This window comes from Lytechinus variegatus, chromosome 4 (assembly GCF_018143015.1).
Source record: "Lytechinus variegatus isolate NC3 chromosome 4, Lvar_3.0, whole genome shotgun sequence".
Lineage (NCBI taxonomy): Eukaryota > Metazoa > Echinodermata > Echinoidea > Temnopleuroida > Toxopneustidae > Lytechinus > Lytechinus variegatus.
In genome coordinates this window covers 14,213,785-14,226,787 of record NC_054743.1, presented here as the reverse complement: position 1 = coordinate 14,226,787, position 13,003 = coordinate 14,213,785, and the positions used below count along the sequence as shown (strand labels likewise).

At 34.7% G+C, this 13,003-nt stretch overlaps 1 protein-coding gene across 1 annotated transcript in view; it reads right to left on the bottom strand.

The window, feature by feature from the left end:
* The window catches only part of LOC121412817 (origin recognition complex subunit 3-like), a 74,050-nt gene that overhangs the window by 20,403 nt on the left and 40,644 nt on the right, over positions 1–13,003 (bottom strand). The window lies entirely within an intron of this gene.

Genomic DNA, 13,003 nt, shown 5'->3' with positions numbered 1-13,003 from the left:
ATTCAAAAAAGTGATCAAGATTAAAATAGGCCTGTGATAAATAATGGAGAATAAAGAATGATACAACTTCATTATCATGTTAAGGCTGCGAATATGATTACAGCTTATTTATTTATTTATTTATTCATTTATTTGTTTATTTATTTATTCATTCATTCATTCATGTATTCATTCATTCATTTATTTATTTATTTGTTCATTTATATATTTATATATATTTCCCGTTTCATAAGCCACTTTTCTTAATATTGGAATAAACGTCTAAGAAAAGAATGTAAACATTTATTTTCACATTCTTGCAAATGAGTTAGCAACGTGTACTCAGATGCGATTCTGGGATTGCGCCATCTATCGGTCTGTCATAAACATAACATTGAGAAGAGAAGATGTGGTTAACTTCAATAAATCAAAATTATCTTGATAATTAAAAGAGACAGGAAGTAACTGCATTCCTCGTTTTTTTTTTAAGTTTTACCAAGCAGTTATCCAATATGCATCTGTGTATAGGATTTCGGAGTGGCGATGATTACTCAAAGATCATTGTAAATAAGGGAGATTTGATATTTTGAGTATTTTTTCATTAATTTTCGATAGGGTCTTCATCGCATATAGATTTTGTTCGCCAGAAACTTGACAGTGAGAAATTTAGTCAACCTTAGGATTGGGATAGAACAAAACGATTTGTATAATTCTATTTGTATACAGGCGAATCCCGTCACAAGCTTTGGCTTTCAGGGAACTATGCCTTCTTTTTGTTAACAAATATGTTATATATTTATTTTTATGACATGATTTTAGTATAATTTATATTGAAAATGATATTTTTGGAAAAATGGAAGAGAATTTTGAAGAATTATCAAAAAGAAGAAGACGATTTTTAGGGGCTGCGTCTATAGGTATTTTTTTAGATAATAATTTTTTTCCCCTATTGCTGTGCGTAGCGAAGGCAATTAATATATGGGATGCTCGGTCTCGTTGAAGTATTTCTTCTTTAATACAACCCTCTCTGTCTGTCCTATTTGATTTGATTTGATTTGACTTATTGTTTTCTTCTGCATCCATAACATTCGTATAATACATTTTTCATAACATAATAAACATAATATGTTAGCATTTTTGACATGAATCATGAATAAAGAGTACTAAAAAAAATAATTCCAGACAAAAATGATTAACTATATGATATTCACAATTGCAGGAGAAGGATTGTCATCATAAGCAGTTAAAGCAGATTGCTTGAAAAAAATGACAATCCCAAATTTGTCCTTCTTACTTTATCTTTTCTGCCTTTAAAACTCTCTATTCTTTCTTGGGGCACGGTCCCTTTTCGCCACGCCCATTATATTATAATGTTTAGGGCACCTTCTTACAAAGAGTTAAAAATGATCCAATCAGTCGTAACTCTATATATGGAAATCCATCACTTTAGTGTCTTAAGTTTTTTCTACAGAAAATGTGCAAATTTCCTTTGTAAACAAAGAGAACACACGCACCGAACTGTCAATGAACTTATGGATATACATTCATATCTAGAAAATAAACAAATGAGCAAACATGCATTATGTTGAATTTGATGGCTTTCCATATAATTGCGATCGATTGATCAATCGCAACTCTCTGTAAGACGGGACTTAGATCGAGCGCTTGGGTTCCATATTTTGAGATAATATAGTTCTTATAACATAAAGATTAAGTAAATGTAATAAAGTGGGTTATGTTGATCCTAGTTAATTTTTTTTTCTCATTCATCTGTTAAATAATTGATTTGGATGTTAATTCAGTCATTCATCCAGCTTTACTTTTGCCAATTTTTTACTTGGTTTTCTCCTTTCAAACTAAGTGAAGACAGAGGAAAGTGTAATTTTCTTCATAAAATCATGTCACAATTGTGATCAATGTGATGAAATTTTGTTGATGGATTATAATGGACAAGATGGCGATGTCAAGATGTTTGGCAACAATATTTCCATGAATTCTTTTGAATATGAGTGGATTGATAATTAGGCAAGTGCACGATGATACCATTTAAAAAAAGTGATTATTAATATGTCGTATATAGTCGCCCGGTATAGTCGTCACCCTTCTTTTTGGAATACTCGGCCTTTTTTCTTGTCTTTGCTTTCGATGATCGGAAGGAATTTGAGGATTGATAACCCTTTTCTTTTTTTCTTTATATTTTTTCGGGGGAGGGGGCAATCATGTCCATATTGGCATCAACTGACCCCCATTTTTTATTGCATAAGAAATGTACCCTACCTAAATACAAATAAGATCATTTTTTTCGGAAATCGTCATCTGGATGACGGACATTTCCAAAGAATGATTTTTCGAAAATGTCTGATTTTATAAATTTGGCACAATCCAAATGCACCTGTGATGTTGACACTCCTAGGGTCCGTTGCATAAAACTTTTTACCTGAGAAAACTAAGGTTGTTTTTACCGGAGTTTTTTCCCTGTGTTAAAGTCAATGGCAGAAATCAGACTAACCTTAGTTTTCAGTTTTTACCAGAGTTTTCTCAGGTAAAACGTTTTATGCAACAGGCCCCAGATTTAAATTTTTTTAAAGGGGGTGGACTTTCCATTTAGAATTACCTTCTCCTGAAGGACCGTAGGCCTTCAATGATCGCCGACCAGAATGTTGACATGGCAATGTATAATTTCTCAATTTACATTTATATAACATAATGATTTTACTGGTGATTAACATGATAGTGTCCCAATAAAACATAATATAAAATTATATGAAAACCACTGCAAATTAAGGAGGTATATAGAAATGTGTAATTGACTATAAGAAATTTACTGATGAGTGAAAATCAATGAAATGACCTTAAACAAAACATTAAAACAAAATGCTAAAACACAACGGGGGGGGGGGGGGGGTGAGTGACAATGACAATGATTTATTAACCCATGTCACCCTAATTCGGGTATTTGGGGCACTATCATATAAAACAACATATTCAAAATCATTTCAATTATATTTACAAAGTATTTACAAATATATACAATCACATGTTTACAGAGTAATGGAATAAATACTACATGAAATTACTTTAGAGACGTAACGGTAAGTGAAAGGAATGATGTGTCTCTAAATCGATTGTTGAGAGAAGGAGGAGAGACAAACTGATAGAAAAAGAAGGAAAAACAAAACGGGAAGAGAGAGAAAAAGATAAATGATTGTAATAACAATAATTTTAAAAAGAAACAGTACTACCAACAATGACAATAAATAAATACGAATGAATGCGTGTTATAGGATTGAAAAAGTTGGAACTTCAATGCAAAGGCACCGATATGTGAAGTTAAAGTGGATATATAATTCTATTGGACTTTGGCATAAAAATTGATAAAATTTTATTTAAGAAATTAGAGAGAATTAAGATTTATTTTTTCTTTACCTAATTATCGTTTATTTACATACATGTATATACATGAACGTGTTTTCAAAAAGAAAATGTTAACATAAATATTTTTATTTATTTATTTATTAAACTTATCCATTATAGTGAGTGCACGGTGCGCATGAAAGTACGCGCTTTATACAGGGAAATCCCCGACATTGTCAAACCACGTGCATCAATATTATTGAGTGATATCACTGTTTTAATCAAAATTAACATGTGACGCATAGGTCCTAAATAACAGAACATACCAGACGTTTCGCCACTTCCAATGCTGATTTTACAGTTCTTTCTTGCTGTCATTTTTTTTGGCATCGATTTTCACTAACGTCTGGGCCCCTTTGACATTTACCAACTATACTCAAAGAAACAGATAGTTTACTTTTGTCATTGAATTTAAAATAGTTTCACCTGGAGTTTCACTGAGTGCTGCTCTTCAAAATTTCCGTCAATAGGCCTATATTTCTGGAGGATAACGGATAATTTCTTTCGGCCAAAGAGGTCTCACCTTCTTTTAGAAAAAAAAACACACAGAAAAATCAAAAGAAACATATAGGGTTATATTCTAGAAATCAAAATATGAATAGGCCTGCCTATATCTTTGACTAGTCCCTAGGCCTACTTATTTAGTGTTGGCAAACTCCCGACATACAATTTTCATAAATACATTCAATAAGAAAAATCTAGTGTTCAGCAGTTTGTGAATAGCAGATACACTGATGGACCTTTTGTTCCGTTAGCCCGTCAAAGGGTACAACAACAATAGCTCCAGACGAAGAGGGGTTTGCCCGCCCCCTCTCTTTTCAATTTTGCACCCCTCGATTTTGCTGTACGGATCGCGGAGACCCTGTACGCAGGGTCTATTATATTGTACTTGTGTGTTTATCTAGATACGGCCGGTCTAGAACACGCACACATTCGTTCGTAGCATTTCTCTCGTTGAACGTAGATTTGATCATGGTCTTGGAGACCGGGCTTGGAGACTAATAAATAATAATGATGTAAACCTGCGCTTGAAGTGGATTTTTATGTTATTTGGATTTTATTCCATCATCAGCTATCAAAACGTACATCCAGAGGATCGGAATAACTGTTACAATCTTCATCATGCCGTTCATCAAGAGAGTTGTGGAGCCTCAATTTTTGAGCAACAGTCCGTTGCCTCCCGGCTGCGACAGGGAGTTGGACACGGTATCGAACAATACACTCTGCGGTCTGGTCCGGCAGCTCTCTGACCTATCGCTCCGTGCGAATGACATTTTCAGCGACATCAGCAGTGAAGCCCATTTACTTGCACATAGAACAGTTCTTTTGAGGAGAAGAACGATCAGATTGGAAGATATTGTGGAGAAATTAGATGCTAGATCTGTCAGAGTTCGTAAGTATTTGGAAAAAGATGTTCAAATTAAAATCTCCATGAATTATTGTCACAACGAAATTGAAAGAAATTTGTGTGAAAATCGAAAAGTCCATTGTGATTGTAAACTGAGATGGAGAGTTTCCAAATTGAATCAAGCTTAAAAGATGTGCATTATTTATTTCTTGGAAAATTCCCGTAATGCTAATGGTAAATGTTGAAATGTCAATGATCATTTGAAATAAAAACAAAGTCCTGTGGAGAAAGAAAGAGATGGGGGGGGGAGGGAGGGTGTGGGTTGATCGACGGGGTGACAACATCAATAAAACTAATTAGGCCAGGGCTTTGATGTACAATCTACTGTAGCTACATGTAGACCATTAACATTGTCAGATTGTTAGATATTATACTTTCTATAATACTTTCATTTATAGTGAAAATCAAGGAGGCCCTTCACAGAAAATAATCAGTTGGAATTGACTGACAATTTGAATTTGATCCATGTACACAGTATGTGTACAGGTCCAAGTTTAAATTCACATGGATATTGTCTGTAGTGTTGGTTGTGTTTTGAGCTTGTCACATCCTTCTTTCAGTTTAGTACAATATGAAGTCAATTATGTCTAAGAGTTCTCCCTCAAGCTCTAAAGTAAACAAAAGTTTGCAAAGCAAACTGATCACTCAGGATTTTAGGAAGTAACACCTGCCCTCTGTTAGTCTCCTTACCAGTCACAGCTGATGTCCTACTTCTTTATGCATCCAAATATCTGAATTTTTGAGTTGCATTCGAGCTGAAAAGTTTATATGTTGTTTATCAGTCCACCAAAAATTTTATCATTCCATTTTGTACATATGTACAATGAGCATTTTTTGTACTTTTTGCATGATTATAATAGATAATTCATGTACAATGCATGGAGGGTTGACACTGTTTGCAAACTCCACCCACAATGTCTTCTATGCATGTGCCATCGAATGAAGTGAAGCATTCATCCTTTTGTCTATAGACTAGGAAGCAGATGTACATGTACATGTATGTACTGTACTCTTTCAGATGAATACCTTTAAATAGCCTAATAATACATACGTACATGGAGTTGCGAACTTGTGTACATTTGGGAAAAAAAAACAAAAGATTTTGATTTACATGTATCAAAGTTGGAGTCTTTACAAGAACAGGTCACCCCAATGGATTAAAAAAGCCCCCCCCCCCCATTTACTTGAACTCTGTTAAAGTGCAGACTAATTCATAAACATGCATATTCAGTCCAGTATGTTTAGTTTGTTTACTCCAGATTTTTTTAAACTTTGACTAATTTGTTTTGTGAAATGTACTGTACGTGAAGAAATGATTGCAGATTGCTTCATTCTTTCATATTCACCACTCCTTGTAAAAATTTGGATATTGAAAAACATGTTTTTAGAGACTCCTCTTAGGTCTATCTTTTGAAGTCGGTCATCCATGTGGCTTGTTTATAACTGTCTTTTCAACCCTTGACTTGTGTTAGTCAGCCATGTAAACAAAGCCAGCTTATCAGAGATTGAACTGGAATACTGTCAGATTGGAGCATGTGGGAGATTAATGTGATATATGATACATGTAATCAAGGAATTTGTCTGTATGTAGGCTTACATGTAATGATATATTTCAGCAGGTCTAGATACTTGAACTGGGGAGCGTTTCATGAAAGGACTTGTCGGACGTTTTATCCGACAAGTCCCATTTTATCCGACAGTTACTATAGTAACAGTGCCTCTCAGCCAATCAGAATCAAGGAAAGATGTCAGATCTGACAACTTGTCAGACAAAAATGTTCATGAAACACCCCCCAGGTGTCCTACACTGTACTCCTATGATTCACTGTACACATTACTAATCAACTTATCAACAGTCAATTTAGCAATAAAATGACTTTAGACTAGTACAGTGTACATGTGCAACATTCTTAATATTTTAAGCATGCTATCTCTTCAGCCAGATGAGTCTTTCCAGTTCTTGTCTGGAGAACAAGCAAGTAACCAAGTATGAATTATATAAAAGCATAAAGTTTCTTGTTAATGTACAATCGTTTTGTCTCAGCAGGATGTAAGTTTACACTGCATCTACTGTACCTGTCTCAGACGTACATGTATGTAAGATGTACATCTAGTCCAAATCCACTGCATTCGTCTTGTATTAAAACAGCACTTGTAGGAGTGGAGAACACTTGGAATGGTCCTCTTAATACTTTGGTGGTAAAATTGAGGAGCTCATATGATCCTTTACTGGCGACATGGATCCCTGTCAATATGGGCTGAGATCCGTAATGAAAACCCAGGGTTGCCTAGAATTGCCCATGGCGACTTCAGGCGAGCGAGACAAGATGGGGTTCCCAGCTTGAAAGTTCATTACACCTGAATCTGTGAGATTCCACAGAGCATGGTTGTGAAATGTGCCCCCTTTTGTGGTGTTCAGAGGTGCAGAGTCATAGTGCAGACCATGCCCATACCTTTAATAAATGAATGTATATGTACATGTACATCTAGCTGTAATTGAATAGCAATGTTTGGGACTTTGAGCATCGTTATCCGTTCAAAACATTGTTACTTTTAATGAGACATAGGATAAAGTTTCTTGATCATGTCTCCTGAAAGTAAACAGTGAATGTTATCAGGTTGAACTCTTTTAGATTTGTTTGATTGTTGTATAAATACATGTATCAAACTGTAATGTAATCCATTCATGTGATTACTGATTGAATCAAGAGCTGGCCTCGAAAATTGTGTTACTATTTAAAGGGGAAGTTCACCCTGAAGAAAACTTTGTTGTGAAAATAGCAGAAAAAATAGTAAAAAATATTGGTGAAGGTTTGAGGAAAATCCGTTAAAGAGTAAGAAAGTTATTAGAGTTCAAAATTTTGGATTTGTGACGTCATAAACGAGCAGCTGCCCCATGTGTTATGTAATATAAAATGTATGAATTTCAAATTTTGTATGGTTCCTGATGACTTAATTTTGTTTTCTTTTCATGATCGGGTGTGAAACGATTTGTCTATTGATATACAAAAGTTACAGTGAAAACCATTTTCAATTTTCTGAGAAAATGACATTTCATTGATTTTTTACCATTCGCTATGTAGGAATGCTGCTCGCATATGACGTCACAAATCAAATAATTGAAATTCTAATAACTTTTTAATTATTTGATGAATTTTTCTCAAACCTTCGGCAATATTTTTAATTATTTTTCTGCTATTTTTACAATAAACTTTTGTCAGGGTGAACTTCCCCTGTTAATAACAAATAATGACTTTTGTACATGTAAATGGAGGAAAACGATAAAGATACACAAAAGACTTGACTATGCAAACTTGGAGCATACATGTATAACATACAGTACAGGTGTATGTACTATGTAGTATGTACATACATACGTGTACATGTATAGGACCAACAATAAAATAAAATGAATTTAAATAAAGAAACAAAATTACAAATGAAATAATCTTTTATGATTGAGAGTATTTTATACTAGAAAGTACATGTAAATTTGACATGGGGTATTTCTTTGTACAACAATCATAGCAAAATGGCTCTCAGTCCGTTGTCATTGCTCTCATAGAAGGATATCTTGCCAATAAATACTTTACAGAATATAATACATCTCCAGCCATTGACCAAAGGCAGTGTCGGTTCAAATTACCTGTGTGTCCTGTCATATGTACCGGAGCATCTACAGAATAAAATGATGTTTTCGTAATAATGTAACCCTACCCATGTCAATGCACAGAAAACTAATTTTGATTCCTTGCTAGCAGGCAACAGTGGACATCTGTAGAGCTCATATACATATGAACCAAATGCAAAGATGGTGGATCTTTTTATGACATGGGGGTACTTGAAGGATGCAGTTGCTTAGCAACAACCAGATGCAGTTTCAAGATGTTGTACTGGGCCATTCAGGAATTTCATATTCCTTCAAGGGTACATGTACATGTACAATGTATCATGTATGGAGGTTTGTCATTTGAGGGTCAACTGCACGGCAGTTCATTACTTGCATCATGGTCCTACATACATGTACATGTACATTGTAGGCGTATACAAGTACATGTATAATAGGCATTCATACAATAGATTTTGCAAATGTAGGGTTGCTTACTCGCTTTTAATATACACGTATTTTACATGCACATTGGATTTGTTTCATCGAAGTGATGATGGTGATTTTTGTGATGATGATGCTAATTAATCATTGTTTTTCGTCTTTTTTTTTGGGGGGGAGCTCATTCAACTGGGAAGTGGTGGATACGTACATGTACATTTTGTAGATATTCATAGACTTGTGATTACATCAGCTGATAAAATATCATTAGTGTTGAAATATGTCAAATATTTCAAACTTTCAGCTTTTGTTTTGCAAGTTTAGTTGACAAGTGATGTTTCTTCGATTTCATTTCAAAGCTTTATTCTTACTGTTCCACTTATTTTGATGTGAGAATCACAAGGAATGCACAAATATTTTCAACCTTTTGCAGAAAGCAGAATTGTTGTTTACACAGGGCAATTGTATTCTAGTGCACATGAAAGTATGCATGATTGGGGGTGTTTACCAGTAATTGCAGCCAATTATCATTCCGCTGAATGCTGAATATGGCTGTAGTATTCAGTGGAGAACTCATAAAGGTACACTGACACAACATGCATAGCTGATGAGACGACAAATCTGTTGATTAAAAAGATAGAGGGTGATGAAGAAGGAAAATGGCTGCAGAGTGATACTGTACAATTATTGCACTGAAGGTCTAAAATGAATTTGACAAAGTTCCATTCTGGGGATAGAGAGCTAGGATTGGAAAGAATATACATGTAATTTGACCGATTTCCCATCAATAATGTGTTGATTACTTCAAGATTGCTATTGTGATATGTCTCAAGAGGCTACAATCAACAACAACAAAACAGTTTTTATACAGAACTTTATAAATGATATTTGAACTAGAATCAGTCGGTCTTTAAACTTGTTTATTTTATAGTACATCTACATGTATATGTACATGGATTATGATTGATATTATTTGTGAAAAGGCAAATTAGATATTTATTTACACCAAAATTAAATTTATGTACATGTAGTTTGATCAAAGAGAGAAATCACAGTTTGTCGATAGAGTGCATGGTATTGGCATGGAGCTATTAACAGAGATAATAGTTAAAGGCTCCATGGTATTGGTATGATGACAATGTCTGGGAAAAATATACTATAGTTCTGTGAATTGTAATTGTAAAAAATCCAGAAGTATTGCAGAGCTCTGTGATTTCCTACAATTTTTTGTGACAAATTTGATTTTATAATTACATAAAAACTCAACAGTTTTATTTATCATACAATTTAGTTGAAATGAAATTATTTTCACATGCACTAGTTACATATTTCATTGAACAATTCACTCATACATTTATATTACCTACATGTACATGCAATAAAAAAAGAAAGAAATAAAGCAGTGTATTGTAAATACTGGGAAGAATTTAGTTCTATTGTTCAGATCTTCATCTGTGCTAATCCAGGGTTGTCTTTTATTAACTATTCTATTACTACCATTATATTCTACATGTTCATTCTTTTGTAGCCTAGCCTGGGTAGAAAAGTAGTTAAAATGGAGGAATAATAATGCTCTTCACTTATCTTTCAGAAGTGGATTAGAGTGCAATAATCACAGTTCTTGAAGAAAAGTGGGGAATAAATGTCCAGTATTTGGTGCCTGTTACTACGGTTACATCATGTAGTGAATATACAAAAAACAAGGGACTCAGGAGAGGCCATTTCATAATATACATGTACATGTACTGTACCTACAGTATATGCTAGTAAAGTTGTAGGCCTACATGTAGGTATGAAGGAACTCCTCTTCTGTTCTTTTATTGTTCATTTAACAAAAATACATAAATGCAAACATTTGATAATCTTAATCAGGATATGTTTTCAGAGTTTGTCCTTTGTTTTGACTGAAAATTCATAAAAACGTACATTGTAAATCCAATGTTTTAGCCAATGGGAGTGAGCTACATGTAATGTGTCCAACCTGTTTGTATAAAAGACAGGGAGTCAGGAGAAGAATTTGGAAAAAATGTACCGGTACATTATGCTCAAGTACATGTACCATCTGACATTCCTACATGCACACTGATATTATAAATTGTTTCATTTTGTTCATACATGTACATGTGTGAAGGGTACATCTCCCTTATAATGAAATAAGTCGCAGCAATGAGTATCTAATGCACTAAAATTTATAGATTGTCAGTAAAATCTTTTTAGTTCTTGGAGGAAAAATTTGAATATAATAAAATAACAAGTGGGGATATCATATGACATCATTTCATGTAGTTTGCTCACTGAATATTCATGAAGAAATGCCTAGAGCAGTTTCACCAGATTGATGCAAATGTTTAAAATGGCATAGCTCTGTTATTCTTTGTCTGATTTTGATTAAATTTTCAGTGTTTTGTTTGTCTAATATTTTGTGATCTGTTCAAATCATATAATTTTCAGCCTGGAGTACCCTTGTACTCTAAATAGGTGTTTTCAGACCGCCTCGAAGTTCGTCAGTTCCAGGTATTCTATGATCAGGAAATTTACCCCAATCAGAAAATACCAGGTATTTTGGTAATGTGAAAGCAAACTACGCATAATTCCCCTGAAAGAAAATACGCTATTAGGTACATGTACTTGGCGAAATTACAAGAACTTTCGCGGGGATTTTTCCAAGTTCCCAGGTATTTTAGCAGTGTGAAAGCAAGTTACGGAGCTTTTAGCCCAGCGTGTCATTGAGCGCGGGCACTGTGGGTGGCTGCTGGGCTAGTGATTTTGAATCTCGCGCCTTGCCTGCTTATCTGACCATACTGCGCATGCTCGTAACTTCAGGAACTTATCCCGAAGGGTGTGTTTCGGGGCGGTGTGAATGCAGGAATAATTAATGGGTATTTTTTTTGCCTAAATTTTTTTTTGTAATTTAATGGGGATTCTTATGATCGAGGCTGTTTGAATTTTGAAACCACCTAATGTTAACCTGTTGTGTGATGGACACATGAGAAGGCTGTTTGTTTTGGACCACCTGTCTTATTCAGAGTGAGTGGGTTAAAACCGATATCTTCTTGTTGATCTGTCATGTCATGCATTGAGGAACAGAAGGACTTTAAAGCCCATGAGTTTGCTTGAGCTATCAGTCCTTTTGCTCCTCTCCATTGATTTAATCTGAACATTGCAACACACTCAGAGTATCTTGCCTATCTTATTATCTTTCAAATGCACAGTTTCATACATTGGCCCAGTTAGCCGCCCACACCCGACTTGAGAGGCTGGTTAGGCCTGTCCGTTGTCTCGTTACCCCCGCCCTACTACCTCTCCCATCACAACACTCACTCCGGTGATAGTAGCCTTATGGCAATCTCCCGGGTTGGGGAACCGATTCCAACGGTTGCAATAAAACCATGTCTTATTAAATTCTGCAATTCTATGCGTATATTGATTTTATAGAGGGAGGCAAGAGTGCGAGTGTCAATAGTGTAAAACAAACAGAACGAATTCTGCCCCAACGTCTAGGCCTGTATCGATATCAGGCTGGTATTGACTGGTTATTAAGATGGTGTACATGTAGTTTGATGCTAAGAATGTTTAAAACAGTAAAAAGTGATGATTACCAGTATGTAACCGTAGATGTAGTACATGAGTGTTGATGTTCAGAAAATACTTTTAACTCTGGAGGGAAGCCAGAATGAACTGAATGAAATAATGTTTACAGATGTGCTGTAGTATTCCAAATTAAAGGGATAGCCCTACACATATTTTGCACCTCTATAATCATGGATAATTTTACAGTAGATTGGTATAGTAATGGTATTCCTACAAGTTGGTGTCTCACGAACAAGTCCTACTAGAACACAGATCGAGTGGCCTACATGTATTGTTGAGTAATTCAGACTGGGAGTACATAAAAGGCTACAAAGTAAAAGTATAATTAAGAGCTTGATCCAGCTCCATTTTCATGTACATATGTACATGTATTTGTGGGCTTACATGTACATACAGTATTTACAGTGTAAAATTTAAGCATTCATCTACATGTAGATGTAATTATAATGATGAAAACAGAGCAAATATCAAGTTTATAGTCCAGTGACATACATGTACACATGTAATAATCTTGACAGAATATCTATATGTGCTAGTACATGTACAGTAGTATGTTCATAGAT